A 26,568-nucleotide genomic window follows, 5' to 3' on the forward strand; every position below is an offset into this window, starting at 1 on the left:
TGTACTTCCAAGTGTCTGTCACGTTCCTCCTCATCTGAACCGATCTTATGTATGCGAAGGCCTTGTCCATAGGGGATGGCTGTTTTAATATTGTCAAGTTATCCATGGGTTTACAGTACAGAGAAGTGCTGAGATGCTTATTCTTAATGGAGATGCATGTGTCCAAGAATGAGACAGATACTAAAGAGTAGTCCATGGTGAGTGTGATGGTGGGACAAAACTTGTTGATATCACTGTGTGGTTGTTTCAGTGACTCCTCGCCCTGGGTCCAGAGGAAGAAATGTTGTCAATATATCTGGTGTATTGTGTTGGCTGGAGGTCCTGTGCAGAAAAGAAGTCTTGTTCGAACCTATGCATGAAAATATTGGCATACTGGGTTGAAAATTTGGTCCTCATGGCAGTTCTGTGTGTCTGGATGAAGAACTGGTTGTCAAAGGTGAATATGGTGTGGTCGAGGATGAAGCAGATGAGTTGTAGGACAGAGCTCAAATTGGCAGTTGCTGGTATTCATTACTGAGGCTGTTATTGTGATGCCATCATGGTGGGGAATGCTGGTGTAGAGTGCTGAAACGTTCATTGTGACAAACAATGTTCCTGATTCGACTGGTCTGTTGGTGCTGAGTTTCTGGAAGAAATCTGTAGTGTCGCGACAGAAGCGTGGGGACCCTTGTACAATGGGTTTCGAGATGCCTTCAACATAGCCAGAGAGATTCTCTCACACAGTCCCGTGGCCTGATACAATGGGGCGAAGGCAGTAGAAGTCGCCTTCGTGAGAATACATGGGAAAAGGGTGCTTGAGAACTCTGAAGGATTGAATTGAAAGTCTTGATCAATGTTGTTAATTCACGGGTGTGCTCTTTGGTCGGATTGGCTGGCTGTTGCCTGTCGTGTTCCTGGTCAGTTGTCTGTACACTTCCTTGCAGTAGTCCAATCTATTCTGAATTGCTCAAAAACTGCATAAATCCATGTAAGATTCTGTAGTTCCCACTTTAGAAATACAATCAGTCTGACCTAACTTTGGAACACAGACAGACTTTGACTTCACGCTGTCGATGCATTATCTGAGCTGAGATGACCCCTATTGTTATAACCTGGTGCTGTGTAACTTTTACCTTTGTTTCCAATGAACACAGCCCACACCTCCAGCTGCTGTCAGTAAACTTTACAATGCCGATGAAACAATGAACTTGCAGTCCTGAAAAATTTAAAATTTCTAATAAGATGAGCTACACATTGACTGCTCCTTCTAATATATGACATTGGAAACCTCACGCTGGAGGCTGAAAGAAATGAGCAGCTTTAAAATAAAAACCTGTTGGGTCTCATAGCCTTCAATTTGTGAGTCCAAAAGGTAGGTTCAGGTAACTTTTATTGCGATTCAACTTTGTTACAACTTGAGATCTCCCCAGCACAAAGGTGGACAAAAAGTAGCTTTTTTTTAAACAGCTCAGACTCCCCTGTACCCCACTTCCTTTACTATTGGTCAGCTGAGTTTCCCTTTGTAATTGGATCCTTGGTACAGCCTTAACCCGTAGGAAGTATTATCTCACTCAGCAATTTCAACCTATACCCTGTCTCCAAGTAAGATTCTCCCGCTTATTTGCCAGGCTGGGGGGCAGTCAAGAGTCAACCACACTGCTGTGGGTCAGGAGTCACTTGTAGGGTAAACGATGCAACTGGAACGACTGAGTGAATCCTTTCCCAAAACGGCAGTTTCCTTCCCCGAAAATGGTTTGATCATGAGATTCTGAACTCCAGATTTCAGACTGAATTCCAATCCTGCCATCTGCTGCAGTGAAATTTGAACCCAGGGGTCTGCAGAACTGGGTTGATAGTCCAGTCGATAATAGCACTCAGCCATCACTCCTTCAATCCCCTGTGATGGCATGTGAACTTGCTGGTGCATTCACAGGTGGGAGTAGTGGATGAAGCCCTTACTGCTCGGAGAGCAAGTGAATAGCCTCTCTCCGGTGTGGACCCACTGGTGGATCAACAGTGTAGATGACTGAGTGAATCCATTCCTGCACATGGAGCACTTGAACGGTTTCTCTTCCACATGACCCGCTGGTGTGTCTGCAGATGGCCCATCTTACTGAATCCCTGTCCGCACACGGAGCGGGTGAAAGGTCTCTTCCCTCTTCCCCCGTGTTAACGTGTCTGTGGGTTTCCAGCATCGATAGGGAAGGGAACCTTTTCTCACAGTCCCCACATTTCACCATGGAGGTGGGGGTGGGGGCGGAAGCTTTCCTTGTGTCACTTTGGGGTTGAAATTACAAACAGAATGGCGACACAGTCTCTCCCCACTGTGAGAGGTGAGATTTTGATCCCCCAAGCCGAGTAAATGGTGTGAAGCACTTTTCACAGTCAGCGCACTGAATCTCCCTCACTCGGGTGTCTCAGTATTCTTCCTGCCACACCAGTGTCCAAAATCTCTCATGCAGACAAAAGCAAACATTTCTTCTCAATGTGAATGGCTGCTGATATTCAAGACCCATTGAATCAAGTGGCTCCGTCAGAAGTTGATGTATCATTTGCTTTCAGATTTCTTTCTGCATGTCTTCCTGCAAAAGAAATCACAAAATAAGTGAACACTTAGTACAGTTAAATGGACATAACATCGGTGGCAATTCTTGTAGATTGCCAGATACCTGCTGATCAGCACACAGAAACCTGAGAACCCTCACATAGCCAGATAACCTGAAGTGTGTACGCAGGAAAACTTCATTTAGGTGACAATGACCTGGAACAAGCTGCCTTCAAAAGTGTTGGAAATAATAGGACAGCAAGAAGTCATTCAGCAACTTTACTGGCTTTCTTTTCTCAAGCAGCCTTGATATTTCATTATCATGTCCTTGATTCAAAGGCATTTGACTGGGTGGAGTGTCTAGATCATTTTTATACCCTAGGTGAAGTGTTTACTAGATGGGTGAGGGTCCTTTACAGTGATCCTCCAGCAGCAGTTCTCACCAATAGTGTAAGGCCTAGTAATGTTAACATGGCAGGGGCAGGCGGCAAGGCTGTGGCCTTTTACCTTTACTTTTCACATTGGTGATTGAGCCGCTGGCAGAGACTATTTGTAGGGACCCCAATATAGTCGGCCCAGAGGTGGGATCAAAGACGCATAAGAGCACAGTATATGTGGATAAAGTTCTTATTTTTCTCTTGAACCCGGTAGTTTCAGTGCCCCAATTGATACAGTGGATCAATTCATTTGGCTCTTTCTCAGGTTACAAGATTAATTTTTCAAAGTCGGAGGCTTTGCCTGTGGGGTGTCTTAGGGGAATATCTGACGTTGAGGGTGGGTTTGCTTTTCAGTGGGCACAGAGAGGTTTTCTTTACTTAGTCCTTTCTGTTACCCCCATCTTTGATCAGTTATTTAAGGCTCATTTTGTCGACCTTTTTGACAAGATTAAACAAGATCTTTGAAGATGGGGGGCCCTTCCGATATCATGGTGAGGTCGAGTGGCTCTTATTAAAATGAATGTTCTTCCTGGCTTCTTATATCCTGGGCTGTTGCTCCTTTTGCTTTTTCCTAGGCAGACATTTCAGAAGTTGAATGGTTGGTTTGGTTCTTTTATTTGGGGCCAAGCAGAATTATTTATTAATTTATTGATCTGTAATGAGTAAAGTTTTGATTTGTTTTGTAGAGTAGTTTAGTAGTTGGTTTACTGTTGTTAGTTGTTATAATGTTATTTTAATATTTTTGTAGTGTTATAAGTTTTATAAAGAAAAGTTTTCAATAAAAATATTTTTAAAAGTCTAATGCTTTGTGCCTGTGATACTGTCCTCAGTCAAGGATAGATTCCCCATCACCACCAAGCCCCTGAATCAATATCTAATTGAGGAAATTGCCAACATCCAGATAAGTAGACAAACAGCAGCTGTATTTAAGTGGGGACTCCGGAAACGTGCTGTTTATTACAATAACTACTGTACACCCAACACGCATTAGGAAATAGACACCTGCCTGTGAGAAACGAAGTTCCCGTATCAATAAATTTCAATCCGAGTCAAATTCTGAAGCAGCGAATTTTATTGAAACGTACTTGCAAGATGGGTGGCTAACAAGTAGGCACCCCAATCCAAAAATTACTTCACAATTTATACAGTTTAATTGAGTCTCTCTCGGTACTTCCCCATTTACTTCATTGGCCTAGCATATTACGCTATCACTATTCCTTATTGTATTCTGCCCCTGCCTCGCTGCGGTCTGCCCTTGTTTACTTCTCCCACTACTCTAAGCCTGGTGCCCCTTTCTCTTGTTGTTTTATCCCTTATTTGCAACTAAGTTGGCTCATTCTGGTGCCTATGTGAAGGCAATCTGCTGAGCTGGCATGGCTCAGTGTTCTTTTCCTCCTTATATACTTGTCCGTAACATATTCCATTGTTGATCGTCCTAATCTTAACTGATGCCCTTCATTGTTGTGATTCTGTTCGCCGAGCTGGGAATTTGTGTTGCAGACATTTCGTCCCCTGTCTAGGTGACATCATCTGTACTTGGGAGCCTCCTGTGAAGCGCTTCTGTGATGTTTCCTCCAGCATTTATAGTGGTTTGTCTCTGCCGCTTCCGGTTGTCAGTTCCAGCTGTCCGCTCCAGTAGCCGATATATTTGGTCCAGGTCGATGTGTTTGTTGATAGAATCTGTGGATGAGTGCCATGCCTCTGGGAATTCCCTGGCTACTAAGGATAGCTGGTCATGTCGTTTCGTGGCTAGTTGGTGTTCATGTTACTAACCAATGTAGTATACAAAATCCCATGCAAGGACTGCACAAAACACTACATAGGACAAACAGGAAGACAGCTAACGATCCGTATCCATGAACACCAACTAGCCACGAAACGACACGACCCGCTATCCTTAGTAGCCACACAGCGGATGACAAGCAACATGAGTTCGACTGGGTCAACACTACTACTATAGGACAAGCCAAGCAGAGAATAGCCAGGGAATTCACAGGGAGTGCCAGGGCATGGCACTCATCCACAGATTCTATCAACAAACACATCAACCTGGACCCAATATACCGGCCATTACAGCAGACAGCTGGAACTGACAACCGGAAGCGGCAGGTACAAACCACTATAAATGCCGGAGGAAACAACACAGAAGCGCTTCACGGGAGGCTCCCAAGCACTGAGGATGTCACCTAGACAGGGGCGAAACGTCTGCAACACAAATTCCCAGCTCGGCGAACAGAACCACAACAACGAGCACCCGAGCTACAAATCTGCTCACAAACTTTGACTCCCTTCATATAGTTTCATCTTTGCATGCAAGTTTAGCTAACTCAGTTCTTTGCTGAAACAATTATACAATTGTGTAAGTTAGTTCATCACCTTGCAGAAGCAATTACAGCTGCAGAAGCAACCTGCTCGACCTATATCCCACAATTTCCCCCTTTTTCTGTTAGGATCATATCTAGGGACATTCTATTCTCACAGGCCAGTCTGCTGGTTGCATCAAGTAGTTCGGCTATGCCTTTAATTGTGTCTCTAGTGTAATTATTGAACCTTTGCTGATTATAGAAAATATAATTTATCCAGTCTACATTTTTGTTGACTACTACCCACCAGAAGAGAGCCGATTCAAAGCCTGCTGTGATCTGGTTACGAGCCTTGAACTCATCGGTATCCCTCTTGGAACTCCTATAGAGTCTAGATATATCCGCTCATCAAACGAATTATCCGATAGTGATCTCTTACTCCATTCCCCTTTCTTTACTATCTCTTTTGTTTCAAATGCCAGGGTGAATGGGATTGCCAATTGCACAATTGCACACATGCCCCTCCGATTTGGAGGTAGGGTGGGTCTCAATATTTTCCCTCCACAGTACCACCACAGATCCGCTCGGGGAATCCTTAATGCTGAGTAGTTCCCTCCCTTGTCCTTTTCCGTCACGTCCTCAATTTCGGTACATGATTTCAGCTCCCCCAAGTACCTGGACCGATTTGTTCCTTGTCTGTTTACAAAAAATGTGTGATTTCCGACCACGGCAGAAAACACGGGGGGGGAGCATTTTTAAATCTTTCTTCTTTAAGGGAGGGAACATTAATAGAAGGGGCATACAATTTTTATTACTCCGTGTGGTCTCATCCTGATACAGGGCTATCATGCATGTCATGCCCCTCCTGTCTCGCTTTCACCCAAGCGGAAAGGGGACTACTTGGGCCATTGGTCTCCCAGAGGCACATGCATAACAATTGCTTTTCTTCCGACTTTTCACAGTGTACTTTACCCAATCAACCCAGGCATTTGTATCCCCATATCCTGTTTCTACTTCAATGGTCTGTTTTAAGTGTTTACCTTTACAATTTTTATCACCTTAGGGTCAGAGTAAGGGGCTTTACTATTCCTTTCCCCTATTCGGGTTCCGTCTTGCACGTGTATATTGAAACAACATCCCAAGAAATCCTTCCTGTCTGCTTTCATTTCTATCAAAAATGTTTTGTTTAATTGGACCTGACAGGTTCCTCCCCCCAAAACTGCTTCACGCCATGACATTTTCTTTATTGTTAAATATATAGGGTTACACTTTTTATCGGGACAGTCAAGAGCTAGCCGGAAGGGACCCCGGTGTACTGTGACGAGTGGATTAATCAAGAGATCACCTTCACGGTCTTCCTGCCTCCGCCATTCTTTACATCCTCCATCCCAAAGATATCCCTTACACGTCTCTCTCCAAAACACTTCCTTCCCGTCAACTCTACCCCATGCCCCCGCTTTGGGGCCTTTTTCATAGAACTTAACATGTATCTCTGAGTTATTATATTGCCTCTGACTTCTTACATCTCCGCAATCCAGTAGGCTGCAGGCATCTGTTTCTATAACTTGTAGATTTGTACTTTCTGGAACCGTTATCACTAAGTAAGACGACCACACCATAGCCTGACAGAATCCTAAGACTAGAAAAGCTCATTTCGGATACCTAAACATTCTTCCCATTCTACAGTGGTATTGAAGCACCGAGAGACTTAGCATACAACACTACAGAAACTCTCCCGTGCTCGCGCCACTATATAATCAGTTATTTAAAGTCTTTTTTAGCTTAGGTTTAAGTGGTTTTTTTGTCGGTTTGGTTGTCCAGACTTCTCTCTCAACTGGAGATTCAGCTGGCCCTTTGATCTGAGTGTAGTGAGTCCAGCCTTTCTCTGTTGTTCTTATCGCCGTTCTTATCATCAGAGTGCCTGGTACGGCCCCTCCTAGTCTGGTTGCAATTTGGTCTCAGTCCATGATCCCCCGGTTGGATCGAATGGACGGTGAATTCAAGGGGTGGAGTCTGTGCCAATAAACCCTGTTTCCTGACGAAAGACAAAGAGGAGGACAAGCCCAGTGATTCCTGAAGAAGGGCTTATGCCTGAAACATCGATTCTCCTGCTCCTTGGATGCTGCCTGACCTGCTGCGCTTTTCCAGCAACACATTTTTAAGCCCAGTATATACTTCTTTAAGAACAGATCTTTAGTCTGCAGGGTTGGCAGTTCCCCTTTCATTCCCAGATAGGGCAGGCCAAACAATATCTCATAAGGGGACAGCCCCATATCTTTCCTTGGGGCCGCTCGCACTCGCAAAAGGGCTATAGGTAAACACTTAGTCCAAGGGAGTCTGGTTTCTGCTACTAATTTAGATAACTGCTTCTTGAGTGTCTGGTTCATTCTCTCAACCTTTCCTGATGAAGGTGGGTGCCAAGGGGACTGGAACTCCCAGGAGATTCCTAACCCCTTCATCACTCCCTGCAGTACTCTGGAAGTAAAGTGAGTTCCCTGATCTGAATCTATGCATTCCGCTATCCCATATCTGGGGATTATGTGTTCGAGTATTATCTTGGACACCCCACTTGCGGTGGCAGTGGCTAAAGGGTAGGCCTCCACCCATCCAGATAGGTGATCAACCATTACCAGCATACACCTCAGTCTTCCCACTCGGGATAATTCGGTATAATCTACCTGAATGCTCTGAAATGGTCTTAGCCCAGGTTCTCTCCCTCCTGGGACTTGTTTCCTTAACACCTTCTTGTCTACTTTTTTACATGTTATGCATCCCTCACATATCTGTTTGGCTATTGTATATATCCCTTTGCATCCATGTTTCCTTAAAACTAAATCACACATTCCCCTATGTAAGACAGCCATAAATTTCTGGCATTGTCATTTTATTCAACATTTCCCTCCCACCAGGTAACAGCCAGCGCCCATCCGCTGTCTTTGCAGTTACTAAATGTTTTAGTTCCTTTTTCTCCTTTGCAGTAAACAACGGGGCACCTGATGATTGAAGGTGTTAGGGAGTATAGTACTGCTCCCTGTGGATTCAGGGCTGCTTCTTTAGCTACCTCATCGGCCAGTCTATTTCCTCTCACTTCCGGTTCATTCCCCTTCTGATGTCCGTTTATATGAACTACTGCTATTTCTCTCAGGAGTAACAGGGATTCCAGCAATTGTTTTATCAATTTCTCACGTGCTAGTTATTTTCCTCTGCTATTTATCAATCCTCTTTCTTGCCAAATTTTTCCGAAGGTGTTTACTACTCCAAACGCATATTTGGAGTCTGTGTACACCGTTCCTTCCTTGCCTTCTAAGGTTCTGAGAGCTCTTTCGCTTAAGGGCGGCACGGTGGCTAGCACTGCTGCCTCACAGCGCCAGAGACCCGGGTTCAATTCCCGCCTCAGGCGAGTGACTGTGTGGAGTTTGCACATTCTCCCCGTGTCTGCGTTGGTTTCCTCCGGGTGCTCCGGTTTCCTCCCACAGTCCAAAGATTTGCAGGGTCAGGTGAATTGGCCATGCTAAATTGCCCGTAGTGTTAGGTAAGGGGTAAATGTAGGGGTATGGGTGGGTTTCGCTTCGGCGGGGCGGTGTGGACTTGTTGGCCCGAAGGGCCTGTTTCCACACTGTAATGTAATCTAATCTAATCTAAAAATCTTTCTAGGGCATAGAGTTCACAAGTTTGGGCTGACCAGCCATTAGGCAGTCTTTCAGCCTTGATAACACTTCCCTCTATCCCGTATACTACAGCATATCCATTGTGCCTTTACCCTCAATCACCCTGGAGGACCCGTCGATAAACAACCGAGCTCCCGGATGCAACGGTACGTCTCTTAAGTCCACCTGCACTTTAGTCTGATATTCAATAATATCAAGGCAGTCATGTTCTGGATTGCCAAGGGCCACCTCCTCTCCCTGCCACAGAAATGCAGCTGGATTCAAGCAACTGTCTGTGACTAACACAAGGTCATTCTGCTCTATTAAGATTGTCTCATATTTCATCTCCTAGAGTCTGTGAGCCACCGCCCTGCTTTCTGATTTTAATATGGTCCGTACCTGATGTGGGGTGCTGACTATTTAGGCTCCCCTAAAAGTAAGTTTCCAACTCTGCTCTACCAATAAGGCTGTTGCTGCCACTGCCTGCATACACTCCGGCCACCCCCTTGAGACTGGGTCTAATAATTTCGACAAGTAGGCAACTGGCTGCTTTATTCCCCCCCATCGCTGGGTTAGGACCCCTAGAACAAATGGAAGGGCTTGTCTAGGGAAGGTAATGCAAGAACAGGGACATGGATTAGGTTCCTCTTTAGTTCTTCAACTAATTCCCTCTCTTCTTCCCTCACTCCTTTTCGCAGCAGTGAGCGGCGGGAGCTGGGCGGAAGTTCAGACGGAGCGCAAGGCCGGTCGGGAAGGTAAGTGATTACTATTAGAGTGGGTGTGTTCTAAACCCCAGGTCCTACAAAGTAGGGTCTCCCTCCCTCCCTCCTCCTCGAACCTTAATTAAGAGTCCACAGACGTGCCACAAAAAGAGGGTCTAAGGAAGTTTAGATCGAAGAGTGAGGCGTCAGCACAGGATTCTTTGACAAGGAGGTTGAGTGAAGTGATTACGCTACAGTTGAAGAGGGTGAAGACATGACTGCCCAGCTGGTTCAGTGTGCTACGTGCTTGATGTGGGAGGTCAACGACTCTGGTGTGTCTGGCTCGTATATGTGTGGAAAATGTGTGCACTTTCAGCAATTGACCGAGCATATTGCAGTGTTGATGAAAGAACTCGAGGACCTTCGGCTCATCCGAGAGAACGAGATCTTTCTGGATAAGACCTTCAGCGATGTTATTACACCAATCATGCCAGAAGAGAGCAGACGATGACAAAGGCAGAGAGGAGACAGGTGCAAGAGACCCCGGGAGAAGTACCTGTCAGGAACAAGTTGAAGCTTTTGGAAGCAGAGACTGATGACACTGCCAGTTCGCAAGGCGGCCAGGTTTGTTAATCAAAAGTTGCCGCAGAGGCAGAGCAGAAGAGTCGGACATCGCACAGAGGTAATAGGGGACTCCATCGTGAGAGGAACTGACTGGGGTTTTTGTGGCAGCAGACAGGATTTAAGGATGGCATGTTGCCTTCCTCGTGCTAGAGTGAAAGACATCGCGGACAGAGTGCAGGAAATCCTCAAGGATGAGGGTGAAGAGCCAGAGGTGGTGGTACATGTCGGGAAGAAGAGGAGGAACATACTACAGCGAGACTTCGGAGAACTAGGAAGAAGGCTGAAAAGCAGGACGTCCAAGGTGGTTATCTCCGGTTTGCTTCCAGTTCCTCGGGCTAGTGTGGCCAGAAACAGGGAGATAATGGACTTGAATGTGTGGTTGGGGAACTGGTGCAGGAAGCAAGGATTTAAGTTCTTGGATCACTGGGGTATATTTTTTGGTAAACATAAATTCTACAAGAGAGATGGCTTGCACCTTAATAGGTTAGGGACCAGCATTCTGGCAGGCAGGTTTTCTACAGCAACACTACATTTAAACTAAGTAGCGGGGGGGAGGGGACAAGCTGGATGTTTAAAAAGGAAATTGAAGGGAAAGTTAGAACAAGAGAAGTCAAGAAAGACAACTGTACCAATGAGGCAGAAAACTCGGAAAGGGATCATGCTGGAAGGTTGAGTGAAATACGGGTTGATGGGAAGGGTGAGAGCAGTAACAAATTAAAAATACTATACATGAATGCACGAAGCATTAGACATAAGATGGATGAGCTTGAGGCTCTTTTGGAAATTGGCAGATAAGATATTGTGGGGATAACTGAGACGTGGCTTCAAGTGGACAGGGCCTGGGAAATGAATATTCAAGGATACACGTGCTATCGTAAGGACAGACTGACGGGCAGAGGGGGTGGGGTGGCCTTGTTGGTAAGGGATGATATTCAGTCCCTTGCGCGGGGGGACCTAGAATCAGGGGATGTAGAGTCAGTGTGGATAGAGCTTCGAAATACTAAGGGTAAAAAGACCCTCTTGGGAGTCATCTACAGGCCCCCAAACAGTAGTCTGGATGTCGGATGTAAGTTAAATCAGGAGCTGAAATTGGCCTGTCGCAAAGATGTCACTACAGTTGTTATGGGGGATTTTAACATGCAGGTAGACTGGGAAAATCAGGATGGTATTGGGCCTCAAGAAAGAGACTTTGTGGAGTGCCTCAGAGATGGATTCTTAGAGCAGCTGGTGCTGGAGCCGACCAGGGAGAAGGCAATTCTGGATCGGGTATTGTGTAACGAACCAGAATTGGTCAGAGACCTCGAAGTGAAGGAGCCATTGGGAAGTAGTGACCATAATACAATAAGCTTCAATCTGCAATTTCAGAGGGAGAGGGTACAGTCGGAAGTGACAGTACTTCTGTTAAATAACGGGAACTATGGAGCTATGAGGGAGGAGCTGGCCAAAGTTCAATGGTGCAATACCTTAGCAGGGATGACCGTGGAGGAACAATGGCGGATATTTCTGTGTCTAATGCAGAAGTTGCAGGATCAGTTCATTCCTAAAAGGAAGAAAGATCCCAGGAGGAGGCATGGGCGGCTGTGGCTGACGAGGGAAGTAAAGAAACATATAAAGTTAAAAGAGAAAAAGTATAACATAGCTAAGATAAGAGGGAAAACTGAGGACTGGGAAGCTTTTAAAGAGCAACAGAGGATTACTAAGAAGGAAATATGCAGAGGAAATATGAGGTACGAAGGTAAACTGACCAAGAATATTAAGGAGGATAGTAAAAGCTTTTTTAGGTATGTGCAAGGCAAAAAAATGGTTAGGACAAAAATTGGGCCCTTGAAGACAGAAACAGGGGAATATATTACTAGGAACAAAGAAATGGCAGAGGAATTAAATGGGTACTTCAGATCTGTGTTCACTTGGGAAGAAGACACAAGCAATCTCCCTGAGGTAACAGTGGCTGAAGGACCTGAACTTAAGGGAATTTATATTTGCCAGGATTTGGTGTTGGAGAGACTGTTAGGTCTGAAGGTTGATAAGTCTCCGGGGCCTGATGGTCTGCATCCCAGGGTACTGAAGGAGGTGGCTCGGGAAATCGTGGATGCATTGGTGATTATTTTCCAGAGTTCAATAGATTCTGGGTCGGTTCCTGAGGATTGGAGGGTGGCTAATGTTATACCACTTTTTAAGAAAGGTGGGCGAGAGAAAGCAGGAAATTATAGACCAGTTAGTCAGACCTCCGTGGTGGGAAAGATGCTGGAGTCTATTATAAAGGATGAAATTACAGCACATCTGGATAGGAGTAACAGGATAGGACAGTCAGCATGGATTTATGAAGGGGAAATCATGCTTGACTAATCTTCTTGAATTTTTTGAGGATGTAACTATGAAGTTGTATGAGGGAAATCCAGTAGATGAAGTGTACCTGGACTTTCAGAAAGCTTTTGATAAAGTCCCACACAGGAGGTTAGTGAGTAAAATTAGGGTGCATTGTATTGGGGGTAAAGTACTAGATTGGATTGAAAATTGGTTGGCTAATAGGAAACAAAGGGTAGTGATAAACGGCTCCATTTCGGAATGGCAGGCAGTGACCAGTGGGGTACCGCAGGGATCCGTGCTGGGACCACAGCTTTTTACAATATATATTAATGATATAGAAGATGGTATCAGCAATAACATTAGCAAATTTGCTGATGATACAAAGCTGGGTGGCAGGGTGAAAAGTGATGAGGATGTTAGGAGATTACAGGGTGACCTGGACAAGTTAGGTGAGTGGCAGATGCAGTTTAATGTGGATAAATGTATGGTTATCCACTTCGGGAGCAAGAACAGGAAGGCAGACTACTACTTCAATGGAATCAATTTATGTAAAGGGGCAGTACAGAGAGATCTGGGTGTTCTTGTACACCAGTCAATGAAGGCAAGCATGCAGGTACAGCAGGTAGAGAAGAAGGCTAATAGCATGCTGCCTTCATAACAAGAGGAATTGAGTATAGAAGCAAAGAGGTGCTTCTGCAGCTGTACACGGCCCTGGTGAGACCACACCTGGAGTACTGTGTGCAGTTCTGGTCTCCAAATTTGAGAAAAGACATTCTGACTATTGAGAGAGTGCAGTGTAGGTTCACGAGGTCAATTCCTGGAATGGCAGGATTACCTTACACTGAAAGACTGAAGCGACTGGGCTTGTATACCCTTGAGTTTCAAAGATTGAGAGGGGATCTGATTGAGACGGATAAGATTATGAAAGGTTTGGACACTCTAGCAGTAGGAAACATATTTCCACTGATGGGTGAGTGCCGAACCAGAGGACACAGCTTAAAAATACGGGGTAGACCATTTAGGACAGGCTCAGGAGAAACTTCTTCACCCAGAGAGTGGTGGCTGTGTGGAATGCTCTGCCCCAGAGGGTAGTGGAGACCCACTCTCTGGATTCATTTAAGAAGGAGTTGGATAGAGCTCTCAAAGATAGTGGAATCAAGGGTTATGGAGATAAGGCAGGAACAGGATACTGATTAGGAATGATCAGCCATGATTATATTGAATGGCGGTGCAGGCTCGAAGGGCTGAATGGCCTACTCCTGCACCTATTGTCTATTGTCTATTCTTCTGACCAATTCAATAATTTAGGTTCTTCCTCTAATTGTTTCAAACATAATTTCTTTATTTTCTATGCATATGAGTCTATCCATAATCTACAGTACTCAGGAATTTTAGTAATTCCCTTTTGGTTTTAGACTGCGGCATTCCCACAATTCTCTCAATTCTTTCTGGGCTTATTTTTCATTTTCCTTCACTGATTACGTGTCCCAAATATCTGACTTCCATCTCTACATACTGCAATTTATTCTTGGAGACCCTCAATCCTTGTTGTCCTAGAAAGTTTAGTAATTTGTTTGTGGCTTTTATTGTTTTGTCCCTTTCTCACCTGTTAACAAAAGATCATTTACATATTGTATCAGAGTAGCTCCTTGGGAGCTATTAAACTTCTCCAAGACTTGTTCCAACACCTGACCAAAGAAATTCAGGGATTCAGTAAATCCCTGTGGGAGTACCGTCCATCTGTACTGCTGTTTTCGCCCTCTTTTTGGATCTTCCCACTCGAAGGCAAACATATTCCTATTTCCCTCCGCCAGTGGACATGCCCAGAAGGCATCCTTCAGATCCACTACACTGAACCATTTATGGTCATGGGGAATCTTACTCAGTAGTGTATAGGGATTAGGAACCACAGGGTGGCGGGCTTGTACTATTTGGTTCAATGCCCTTGGGGTCTTATAGCAGGCGATAACTATCGTCCGATTTCTTTATTGGCAGGATAGGGATATTGTAAGGGGACAAGCAGGGCTTTATTAATCCATCCTTAATCCATCCCTCAATTACTGGCTGCAGTCCCCTGCGTCCCTTTATTGAAATCAGATATTGTCTTTTGCAAACCACATCTCCCTCTCTTTTTGAACTGATCTCCAAAGGAGGTATTTGTAATTCCCGCGATTCCCTTCCCGTTCCCACGCTATGGGTTCTATTTCCTTCTCCTCTTCCTCAGTCAGGATGGCCATTTGTATTACTAATCTCTGGTCCCATACTCCAATCTCCAGTCCCAGGAGTATGATTAAATCCCTCCCCAATAAGTTACTTCCACTATCAGGAGTAGATAACAGTTCATTTTTTACTATCTCTTCCCCATTTTCGATTATCATAGGTTCAAAAACTGGAACTGTAAATCCCTCCCCTTTTACTCCAGAAACAGCTAACATTTGTTTTGAGATTTCCACTCTCTTGCGCTTAAAATTTAAGGATGACCTTGTGCCCCCATATCAACTAGAAAAACTACGTCCTCTTTGTAAAGTCCCTCCTTTAAATTTATCAAGGGTTCCTGGTGGGTCCCCGGGGGCAGGAACCCCTGATACCCCTATTCTTCATCGAGGTTCATAAACGGTACTGCCTTTGCTTCCTTTTTCAGATCTGGACACTCTCTCAAAGTGACCTGTCTTTCCACAGTAATAACATCCCACCTGTGGGGATTTCCACTTTGATCCTTGTTCCTGTCTACCAGACCCCTTAACATCTCCTCCCCGATCCTTTCTCCTCCCTTTATTTTCAACATGCTGCCCGCCACCATTCCGGTTTCCTTCTTCTTTTAGTTTTATCCTTTTCTTTATTACCTCATCAACCTTGGCTGTCATTATTTTTGCCTTCTGTTTCTGCTTTTTATGTTACGTTGCCAGATCAATTACTGAGCCGATTTAGGGGAGAACGTGAGGTCTGCAGATGCTGGAGATCAAAGTTGAAACTTTATTGCTGGAACAGCACAGCAGGTCAGGCAGCATCCAGGGAACAGGAGATTCGACGTTTCGGGCACAGGCCCGATTCCTGAGGAAGGGCCTGTGCCCGAAACGTCGAATCTCCTGTTCCCTGGATGCTGCCTGACCTGCTGTGCTGTTCCAGCAATAAAGTTTCAACTCAAAACTGAGCCGATTTAACCAATTGAACAGCTTTAGGGCCACCTAATGGCCATTCTTCATCACCAATGTTTTGTTTAGACCTTGATTTTTAAAAAATAAATATTGCAATGTTTCTTGCTCCCTGTAACCTCAAATATCAATTCATCAATTTATGCTTGTCTAACTTTAAAGCCTGTTCCTAACTATACATTTTGGAACCTTACTTGTAAATATATATTTATATATTATAAATTCATTTATTCAGTATTTAATATTTAAAATGTAAAATGCATACAGTTCCCAACTTTGAAATCCACTATAATTATCCAGTTTTAGTTCCTTAATTTAAATCCAAAATTAGTTTTCTGAAGTAGTCCTGACCAGTCATTGCTCAATTACAATGCTATAGGTTGTGAAATAACCGGAGCTGCCTTAGAAGGATTTGTCTATTCCAGTTTAAAAAAACATCTAATGCATGAATAATGGCCGAATCCAAGGTCACAGATATTAACCATAGAATTTTTTTGATTTATTACAATCTAATGTTGAACTGAATCTTCAACTGTCCTCCATAAATCGCTTTATGTAAGGATAAAAGAGATTACTTAGAAACTGATAGTAAGGCAGTCATGACCTGTAAAAAGAACAGGAGTTAACATTTTATTTCATAATCACTGTAAAATCCTTAACCTTAAAAGAAATCATGTTAAATTTCCATACTGGAAATCAGATTCAAAACAGTCCTGGCTCTCAAGCTCCAGGGAACAAAGCACAAACATTCAATCACCAACAAATAAATGTGCATTCAAACCAAATCACAAAGGTTAAACTTTCTATTAGCTGTACAGCTTCTCTCTCTCTCTCTCTCTCTCTCTCACACACACACACATACCGTATGTCACAGACACTTTGAGCTTCCCACAACGACTCCTCTAGAGGCTTCTCACTCCACCCCTCTGTCTTTTGAATCTTTTTCTGGATGTCTGGCATGATTTAGTGACGAAGTGTACCCTCAGTAGCTCTTCAGCTACTAGCCCTTCCGTCACGAAGCATAATCTGATTCCGCCTCACTGTATGGCTGTTTTCCGTTGACATATAAATTCAAATATTTACAAACACAGTCTTCGTCCGACCCGTACTTTGGCCAGAAAACGGCGGGACAAAGAATGAATTGCTTAGTCCATACAAAGCAATAATATTTAATCATCTTTTTCCTATCTTGCCCCTTCTACACGTATTATTTTTCCAATTCCACGACATCCTGCCCAACGGACTTTCTGGCGGTATGTTGTCAGGGACCCGCCTCCATTTCCATTTCCTTTTTTTTCCGGAGGCTTTTGTTTTTACCCGTGGCACAGCCCATATTGAGTTCCTTCGTTAGTCCCTTATTAACTACTAAAACTCTATCACAGCCACCAAGGCAGTACTTAAAAATCAATTTTCCTACGTTGGTCCGTGCACGGAGTTGCCTGGCTCAACGTCTCCCTGTGCCTACTTAAATTTCCTATTTCACAACCTTTTTTGCCTGGTTCAGATAGACTCTCAGTGGATCTCAGTCAGTCGACTAGATGGGGGAAGCCACCGCCGAGGTACACGGGACCGTTCTGAAAGGAACGGGACGCATCTTCCCAGCCATCGATAGTGCCTACCCTGCTGGTGATGATGGACACCCCAGACGAGTTCCCAAATTGTGAGAAACAGAGCTCACAATATAATAAATTTAAGTCCGAGTCAAATTCTGAAGCAGCGAATTTTATTGAAACGTTCTTGTAAGACGTGTGTCTAACAAGGAGGCACACCGATCCAAAAATTACTCCACAATTTATACAGTTTAATTGAGTCTCTCTCAGTACTTCCCTGTTTACCTCATTGGCCTTCAAACCTATCAATAATTCTTATTTGGTTCTGCCCCTGCCAAGCTGCGCTCTGCCCTTGTTTACTTCTCCCTCTACTCCAAGCCGGGCGACCCTCACTCTTATTTACCCTGTAACTAACTTGGCTCGTTTCAGTGCCTACATGAGGGCAAAGTGCCAAGTTTGGCATAACTCAATGTTCTTTGCATCTTATCTGTTTGTAACATCTTCCATTGTTTGCAGGCACATTTCATTCTTGTATGCACATTTCAGGTAATGAAAAGCAATTATGTATTTCCTTCACAGTTTCCATTCTTGGCTGAAACAATTATACACTGGTGTTAGTTCATTTACCTGGCATAAGCAATTATGGTTGCAGAAGTAACACTGCTTTACCTATATCCCACAACATTTCTCAACAGCCTGAAAAGTTTTTTAAAAAGTTGAAACTTTTTTTAAAAATACCTTTCAGGAGGCTGGGGGCCGGCAAAACCATCGCCCCGCCCCCATTGTCTCCGATAGTTTGGAGGTAGTCCCCAACCACGCCCCTCCCCTGCGATGACGCCATACAGCAGGACCCCGCCTCTTGTGTTGGCGCATGTGCAGTGTAGGTCCCGCTGCGGGACTGAGGCAGGGTTACTGAGTGCGGCTTCAGCGGCTGAAGGAACAAGAACAGGAGCCGCTGGAAAAGCTGAGCAGGTCCGGCAGCTCGTGTCGGGAGGAATGTGAGGAGGTGTTTCGGGTCCGGTGATCCTCCTTCAGAACAGGACCAGGTTTCAGGAACATCCCGGGGAGAGGAGACAGGGTAGGATTGGGAACCGCGGGAGGAGGGAGACTGGGGGGTTTATAAACTCCTAGGGGGAGGCCTCAGGCCTCGGGAAAAAACCCACCGGCCCAGTGTTTACTTCACTGGGGAAGGACCTCTCGGGTTGCCCAGGCAACCCGCCGCCATCTTTGTGTGGGTCAGGCGCCTGTTGTTTTGGGGCGGGGAGCGCGGGCTGCCATCTTGGTGAGGGCACCATCAACTGTCATTGAGAGAGTCACAGAGATGTGCAGCAAGGAAACAGACCCTTCGGTCCAACCCGTCCATGCCGACCAGATATCCCAACCCAATCTAGTCCCACCTGTCAACACCTGTCCCATATCCCTCCAAACCCTTCCCATCCAGATGCCTTTTGAATGTTGCAATTGTACCAGCCTCCACCACTTCCTCTGGCATCTCATTCCATACACACACCACCCTTTGTGTGAAAAAGGTGCCCCTTAGTCCCTTTTATATCTTTCCCCTCTCACCCTAAACCTATGCCCTCTAGTTCTGGACTCACTGACCCCAGAGAAAATACTTTGTCTATTTATCCTATCCATGCCCCTCATAATTTTGTAAACCTCTATAAGGTCACAAGACCAGAATTGCACGCAATATTCCAACAGTGACCTAACCAATGTGGGATATAGGTAAAGCAGTGTTACTTCTGTAATCATAAATTGCTTCTGCAAGGTAAATGAACTCACGCCAAGTGTATAATTGTTTCAGCCAAGACCTGAGTTAACAAGAATGAAAACTATGTGAAGCAAATATATAATTGTTTTTGTATTAGCTAAAATGTGCATACAAGAATGAAATGTGCCTGCAAACAATGGTAGATGTTACAGACTAATAGATAAGGTGCTGTGAGGGGAGGGGGTTAAGCTAGCTATGCCTGTACAAACAGTAGTTATAAGCATCTGTTTCCTGCTTCTGCGAAAACAAGAACAAACCACAATCAAGAGGTCATAAGGTTCTAGCAAGCAAGGAAGCAGCTGGCAGTAAAGGAGGCTATACCTAAAAATGGACCACAGCAGGATGTGGTCAAATGGCCTTGTGAGGCCAGAAATAAGCATTTTGTCACAGATAAGGCAAAAGATAAACAAGAGTAATGGGCGCCGGTCTTAGAGACGTGGGAGATGTAAACAGGGGAGGAGCAATGGGAGGAGGGAAGAGGAACGAATTACATAAATGTTGTGTACTCGTTAAACACTGTGTTTGACTATTTTGTAAATAGACACCACACTCCTCTTGCAAGAGCGTATAAACGATATAAACGATACTACTGCTTCAGTTCTTGTCTCGGACTGAAATTATTGAAGTGAGTGAGCTTTGTTTCTCACACTAATGTCCTGCACAGCCGCAACATGACCTCCCAACTCCTGTACTCAATACTCTGACCAATAAAGGAAAGCATACCAACCACCTTCTTCACTATCCTATCTACCTGCGACTCCACTTTCAAGGAGCTATGAACCGGCACTCCAAGGTCTCTTTGTTCAGCAACACTCCCTAGGACTTTACAATTAAGTGTATAAATCCTGCTAAGATTTGCTTTCCCAAAATGCATCACCTCGCATTTATCTGAATTAAACTCCATCTGCCATTTCTCGGCCCATTGGCCCATCTGATCAAGATCCTTTTATAATCTGAGGTAACCTTCTTCGCTGTCCACTACATCTCCAATTTTGGTGTCATCTGCAAACTTCTTTGCAATCAAATAATTTATGTAAATGACAAATAGTAGTGGACCCAGCACCGATCCTTGTGACACTCCACTGGTCACAGGCCCCCAGTCTGAAAAACAACCCTCCACCACCACTCTCTGTCTTCTGCCTTTGAGCCAGTTCTGTATCCAAATGGCTCGTTCTCCCTTTATTCTAACCAGTCCAACCAGTCTCTGCCCTCATCAATCCTCTTTGTTACTTCTTCAAAAAACTCAATCAAGTTTGTGAGGCATGATTTCCCACGCACAAAGGCGTGTTGACTATCCCTAATCAGTCCTTGCCTTTCCAATTACATGTATATCCTGTCCCTCAGGATTCCCTCGAACAACTTGCCCACTATCGACATCAGGCTCACCGGTCTATAGTTCCCTGGTTTGTCCTTACCACCCTTAGTAAACAGTGGCACCAAGTTAGCCAACCTCCCTTTCTATCCTTCCTGTAGCATTTGTATGCTGGAACATGAAGCTGCCAGTCCTGCCCATCCTTGAGCCATGTTTCTGTAATTGCTATGATATCCCAGTCCCATATTCTTAACCATGCCCTGAGTTCGTCTGCCTTCCCTGTTAGACTCCTTGCATTGAAATAAATGCAGTTTAATTTATTAGTCCTACCTGGACCCTGCCTGCCCTGAATGTTTGATTTGCTTCTGTTCTCAACTGTACCAGTCTCGGATTGATCTCTTTCCTCACTATCTCCATGGTTCCCCCCCCCCCACCACCACCACCACCTTACTAGTTTAAATCCTCCCGAGCAGCTCTAGCAAATTTCCCTGCCAGTATATTAGTCCCTTTCCAATTTAGGTGCATATCGTCCTTCTTGTACAGGTCACTTCTACCCCAAAAGAGATTCTAATGCTCCAAAAATGTGAATCCTTCTCCCATACACCAGCTCCTCAGCCATGCATTCCTCTGCTCTAACCTCCTATTCCTGCCCTCCCTAGCTCGTAGCACTGAGAGTAATCCAGATATTACTACTCTCAAGAACCTCCTTTTTAAATTCCTGCCAACTCTCTGTAATCTCTCTGTTCGTGCTACATTCCCCTGAGAATCCATCACCCCCTATATTTTCCAAAATGGCATACTTGTTTGAAATGGGTATAGTCACAGAAAGCTCCTACACTCACTGCCTGCCTGTCTTACTTTTCCTGGAGTTAATCCATCTATGTGACTGTATCTGAGACTTCCCCCCTTCCTATAACTACCATCCATCACATACTGTTGCTGTTGCAAATTCCTCATCACTTCTAACTGTCTGTCCAACCGATCCATTCAATCTCATAAGATTCGCAACCAACAGCATTTATTGCAGATATAATCTGCAGTAACCCTTAAACTCTCTTTAAACTCCCACATCTGACAAGAAGCGCATATAACTCTACTAAAGGCCATTTTTGCTCCTTCACAATCTACAGATCCAGAAACTAACACCGTCTTATTCCTCTACAAAACACTGCCCCAAGTTAAATTAATAGCTATGGCTTATATTTTAAGTTTAATCAAGAGACATATCTCAAAAAACATATAATCAAGAAAGAACCCATTCTACTCGCTACTGCAGACCTTCTGTAGGTCCCACTTAAAAACAATACACTTTTCTGCTGCTTGCTGTGATCCTTGCCCAAACAGTTCCTCCAAAATCAGCTGTGAATTTCACTGTTTATTAATTTTCCCAGACGCACTCCGAATTCCAGCGATACATGAATTCAAACAGCAAAGGCAGTAACTGTGCAGGTTCACTGCGGTATCTTCTGGAAGAGGATTCCAACCTCGTGGTAACCTCGGCCTTGGTTGAGCTTAATTACCCATACTGTCCAGTGATGTGCAGGTTAGGGTGGTTCCCCCATACTAAATTATTGATAATGCCCAAGGATATTCTGGATGGTGTATGTTAATCACGCTAACTTACCTACAGTGTCCAGGGATGGCAGGTTAGGGTGGATTGGCCGAGGTAAATTTATCCATAGTGTTCGGGATTCTACAGGTTAGGGTGAAGATCTAGACCCCCTCAATCGGGCTCTCGGTCCAAGATCGGTTAAAAGAATCACTAGGAGTACGATCTATTTAAAGCAAGGTTACCAGTTTAATGAAATAAGGCAGCCTAGCATAGATTTATCCAGCAATACAGAGGTTAAAAGCTTCTATGTTCCGTGACGAAATTACACAATTACATTCGAAAATTACACGTTTATGTTTTTTAAGAGACAGCACAGCCTTAATTACAAGAAAAGACCAATCAAATGTAATAAGGTGACATGATTGACAGCAGGTTAATCCAATGATATTTCCTGGGAAACAGATTATTTTACTTACAAAATCATCCCATGCTTGCTAGTTCAAGGTTAGTTCGAATACCAAGTTACTTATGATTTATATTATGAAAACTCCATTGTTCTCTTTTATTTCTAAATCCAACCAACTCAGCAAAGCAACAATTCCATTTCAGTGTCAAATCATAACCTGAAGCCATTTTGTTATGTTATTTTGGATTGAAAAGCCATTTTGTGGTTAATAAAAACCTACATACACCTGTTGCTCCTAACAACAGCCTAAATTCAAATTTTAAATCCTCATCTCAATAAAGCAGCAGTTGTCTCATTACCCAAAAGGGTGAGACCACAAACGATATAATTACAGTTTTGATGACTAATAATTCCTGAAAATCCTCCTACAGAAAAAAAACTAAGAGCTACATATCCCAAAGAGTGATATTACTGTTTTGTAGAGATTTTGGATTTTTCCATTCTCTACAGCTACAGCACGAGGAGTACTTACTTTATTCGAAATATTAACCAGGGTTAGTGTAGACCAATAAGAGGCCTATCTTTGTGACTTCCTTGAGGCTGTTCAATAGATGGGTCTTTCGGTAAGAGATGCGATTATTGTCCAAGAATGGTTCGACTCATCCCATAATTGGGAAGACATGGGTGCCATTAGGGGTCAAAGAGTCTTTTACTGAAGTCAGGACGTAATAGGCCACTTCATTCCTGCCAAATATTATATTGTGACTTTGAAGAAACAAATTGTTACTGAAAGATAACATTTCCCTATCTTCTCTTTTGCGGCATGACCTAATTGGATGGGGCAAGGCTTACTAGGGCTGCCCATAGCACAACTGGTATCAAACTGGCACACAACACCTTTGGTAAAGACCATTTAGACTTGTTCTGTAAATTAACTGTTCACTGCAATAGTCATTCTTAGTAACATTCAGTCTCTCAGCAGACAAGGACATCTTCCTGGCATAGTTGGTACACAGTGTCTGGTTGCTCAGGATCGCACAGGTAAACTGTCCCTTCTTGTGCACCAATGCTAGCAATGGCAAGTTCACACAGCAGGGCAAGTTCGATCTTTATCATCTCCCCCCTTGCAAGGGGCTCGTCTGATGAGCTTGCAATGATGGAGATGAACCCAGGGGGAGATGAGGATTTAAATTTTGAATTTAGGCTGTTGTTAGGAGCAACAGGTGAATGTAGGTTTTTATTAACCACAAAATGGCTTTTCAGTTTAAAATAACATCAAAATGGCTTCAGGTTATGATTTGACACTGTGAACTTGAATTGCTGCTTTGCTGAGTTGGTTGGAATTGGAGAGAAGAGAACATGGAGTTTTCATAATATGAATCATAAGACAGTAATTTGCTATTCGAACTAACATTGAACTGGCAAGCATGGGATGATTTTGTTTTACGCACAATCAGTTTCCCAGGAAATATCATTGGACTAACCTGCTGTCAATCATATCACCTTATTACATTTGATTGATCTTTTATAATTAAGGCTGTGTTGTCTCTTAAAAAAACACAATTACCCAATTGTACCACGGAGCACAGAAGCTTTAACCTCTGTGTTGCTGGATAGAATTGCATCAGGCTGCCTTACTTTATTAAACTGATAACCTTGCTTTGTACAGTCCGCATTCTGTTGATTCTTTGACTGATTTCGAGACCGAGGGGTCCCGCTTGGGATCCAAATCTTCAAGGGTGGATTGGCCAGGCTAAATTCCCTCATAGTGTCCAGGGATGTGTAAGTTTGGTGTATTACTCTGGGGTAAGTGTAGGGCAATAAGGGGAGGGATATGGGTGAATTACCATTCAGAACGTTGGTTTGGACTTGTTGGGCCGAGTGGCCTGCTTCCATGCTGTGAGGATTCTTTGAAGGGAAGGGATTTTTGCAAACTGCTCTCCTTCCGTCTGCTGCAGAGTTCCACTGTCGGCCTGCCCCGTTTTCGACATCACAACGCGAAAGTGGCCATATCGGTTTCAATGTAAAACACCCTCCTCTGGGCAACTCCTCATCCTGGGAGGGAGAGGGGGTTGGGGGGAAATCTGTTCACTTGTAGCAACTGGGGTGAATCTAGTGAGGGAGTCTACTCTGGCCACTCAGGTATGTGTCTTAATTACCCGGGTGAGGAGGGACGGATGATAGTAATTGGGGAGGGGGAGATACCTTTTTTTTTATGCTTCCAAGCTGACCCTCACAAGTTCGGGTTGTCCCTCCATTCTTTCCCAGTTTTCAAAACCCACAAAAGACAACTTTCCCAATCCTCTGCGTATCGGAATTGGGAGGTTATGTTGTGGCTGTACGGTACATTGGTTAAGCCACTTTTGGAATATTGTGTGCAATTCTGGTCTCCCTCCTATCGAAAGGACGTTGTGAAACTTGAAAGGGTTCAGAAAAGATTTACAAGGATGCTGCCAGCGTTGGAGGGTTTGAGCTGAATTGTTTAGGGCTGTTTTCCTGAGTGTGGCAGAGGCGTTTGTATACACCTATACAATCATGAAAGGCATGGATTGGGTAAATAGACAAGGTATTGTCCCCTGGGTTTGGGGGTGTCCAGAACAAAAGGGTAATAGCTTTAGGCTGAGGTGGATGATCAAAGATTAAAAACAAAACCTAAGGGCAACTTTTTAATTCAGAGGGTAGTGAGCGTAAAGAATGAGCTGCCAGAGGAAATGGTGGAGGCTGGTACAATTACAATATGTGAATGGCATCTGGATGGTTATATGAATAGAAAGGGTTCAGAGGGGTATGCGCCAAGTGCTGGCATATGGGACTAGATTAATTTAGAATATCTGGTCAACATGGATGAGTTAAGACCATAAGACATAGGAGTGAAAGTAAGGCCATTCAGCCCATTGAGTCCATTCTGCCATTTAATCATGGCTGATGGGCATTTCAGCTCCACTTACCCGCAATCTCCCTGTAGCCCTTAAATTCTTGATCTCTCAGGGAATTATCCATCTCTGCCTTGAAGACATTTACGTCCTGGCCTCCACTGTGCTCCATGGCAATGAATTCCACAGGCCCACACTCTTTGGCTGAGGAAATGTCTCCTCATTTCTGTTCTAAATTGACCCCCTCTAATTATCAGGCTGTGCCCATGCGTCCTAGTCTCCCCTGCCTAATGGAAATACCTTCCCAGCATCCACCCTTTCTAAGCACTGCATAATCTTGTAAATTTCTATTCGATCTCCTCTCAGCCTTCTGAAAGCAAATGAATATAATCCCAGGATCCTCAGCCATTCATCGTATGTTAGGTGTATCGTTCCAGCGATCATCCATGTGAATCTCTGCTGGACACACTCCAGTGCCAGTATATTCTGCTGTTACTGCCGCTGAGTCACACCTTGAACCCTGTTTAGTGGGTGAAGTGGGAGGGGCAAGAGGATCCTTTCTGCCGGACTGGCTACTCTCACATCCACTTTACTTCCGATGGGGGCTGATGCTCTCTGACAGCACCTTCCCTACGGAATTGATCTGCTGGAGCAGATGGAGGACATTTTTATCCTGGATGGAGTGTAATGTTTGTCCAAGCACTGCAGATAGATCTGAAAAAGATACATCTTGTCTCTGTCCCATTGAGTCTCCAGCACAGGGCCAGGTCGGTTGGCTCAGTTGGCCTCTGTCAGTGTTTTCGCTCTGCCTGAACCTCTACCTACCCCTCTTCATCGTCCCTTCCCACCCCTCATCAGCAAACTGATATCCCCCACTTATCGGACGTTTGCTTTCTGCCTCTGTCTAACTGCCCCCTTCTTTTATACCCTTGATGACATATATCTAATTGTTTTTAATGATAGGATTGTTCCTCTGTTTTCAAAACCATCAGATTGAAATTTAATAGGTTTTTGTAGCCAAAGGGCCTGGTTTAAATTGATTGGCTCAATTGAAAAACTGTTTTCTTGGCCTGCTAACAATACGACCTTTTGATACAAATGTTTCAGCTCTCTGTTGTGACAGTGATTCTCCTTTAAGAAGATTATGTTGTTCTTGGTATTTTTTTGAAGAGGGGTTGTAAAAGGCAGAGGTTCCAAATCATCTGGGGTTAGGGATTTTGCTAATGGCCAACAGATACTGGCTAAGGCATCAATCAGGGAAAAGGGTTTGAGATTTTTTCTAAAATGCTTGTACAATGAAAGGACAGTTCTGCATTTTGTTTACCCTGGTTTGGTTTGAGTTTTAGCAAGCAGTCTGTCCAAAGCTACAGGGGGAATAAAGGTACCCTGATTCAACAGATATTTCT

The 26,568-nt window shown here is 44.2% G+C and overlaps 1 protein-coding gene and 1 long non-coding RNA gene across 2 annotated transcripts in view; both read left to right on the forward strand.

Moving 5' to 3' along the window:
* The window catches only part of LOC148144133 (uncharacterized), a 278,667-nt gene that overhangs the window by 21,485 nt on the left and 230,614 nt on the right, over positions 1–26,568 (forward strand).
* The window catches only part of LOC148144135 (uncharacterized), a 28,293-nt gene continuing 19,898 nt past the window's right edge, over positions 18,174–26,568 (forward strand). Inside the window, exon 1 of the long non-coding RNA XR_015751419.1 lies at positions 18,174–18,323. This is a non-coding gene — a long non-coding RNA (uncharacterized LOC148144135). The remainder of the gene's footprint in view (positions 18,324–26,568) is intronic.

This window comes from Chiloscyllium plagiosum, unplaced genomic scaffold, assembly GCF_037043375.1.
Source record: "Chiloscyllium plagiosum isolate Xiang-an unplaced genomic scaffold, Cpla_swu_hap1 HiC_scaffold_27, whole genome shotgun sequence".
NCBI lineage: Eukaryota > Metazoa > Chordata > Chondrichthyes > Orectolobiformes > Hemiscylliidae > Chiloscyllium > Chiloscyllium plagiosum.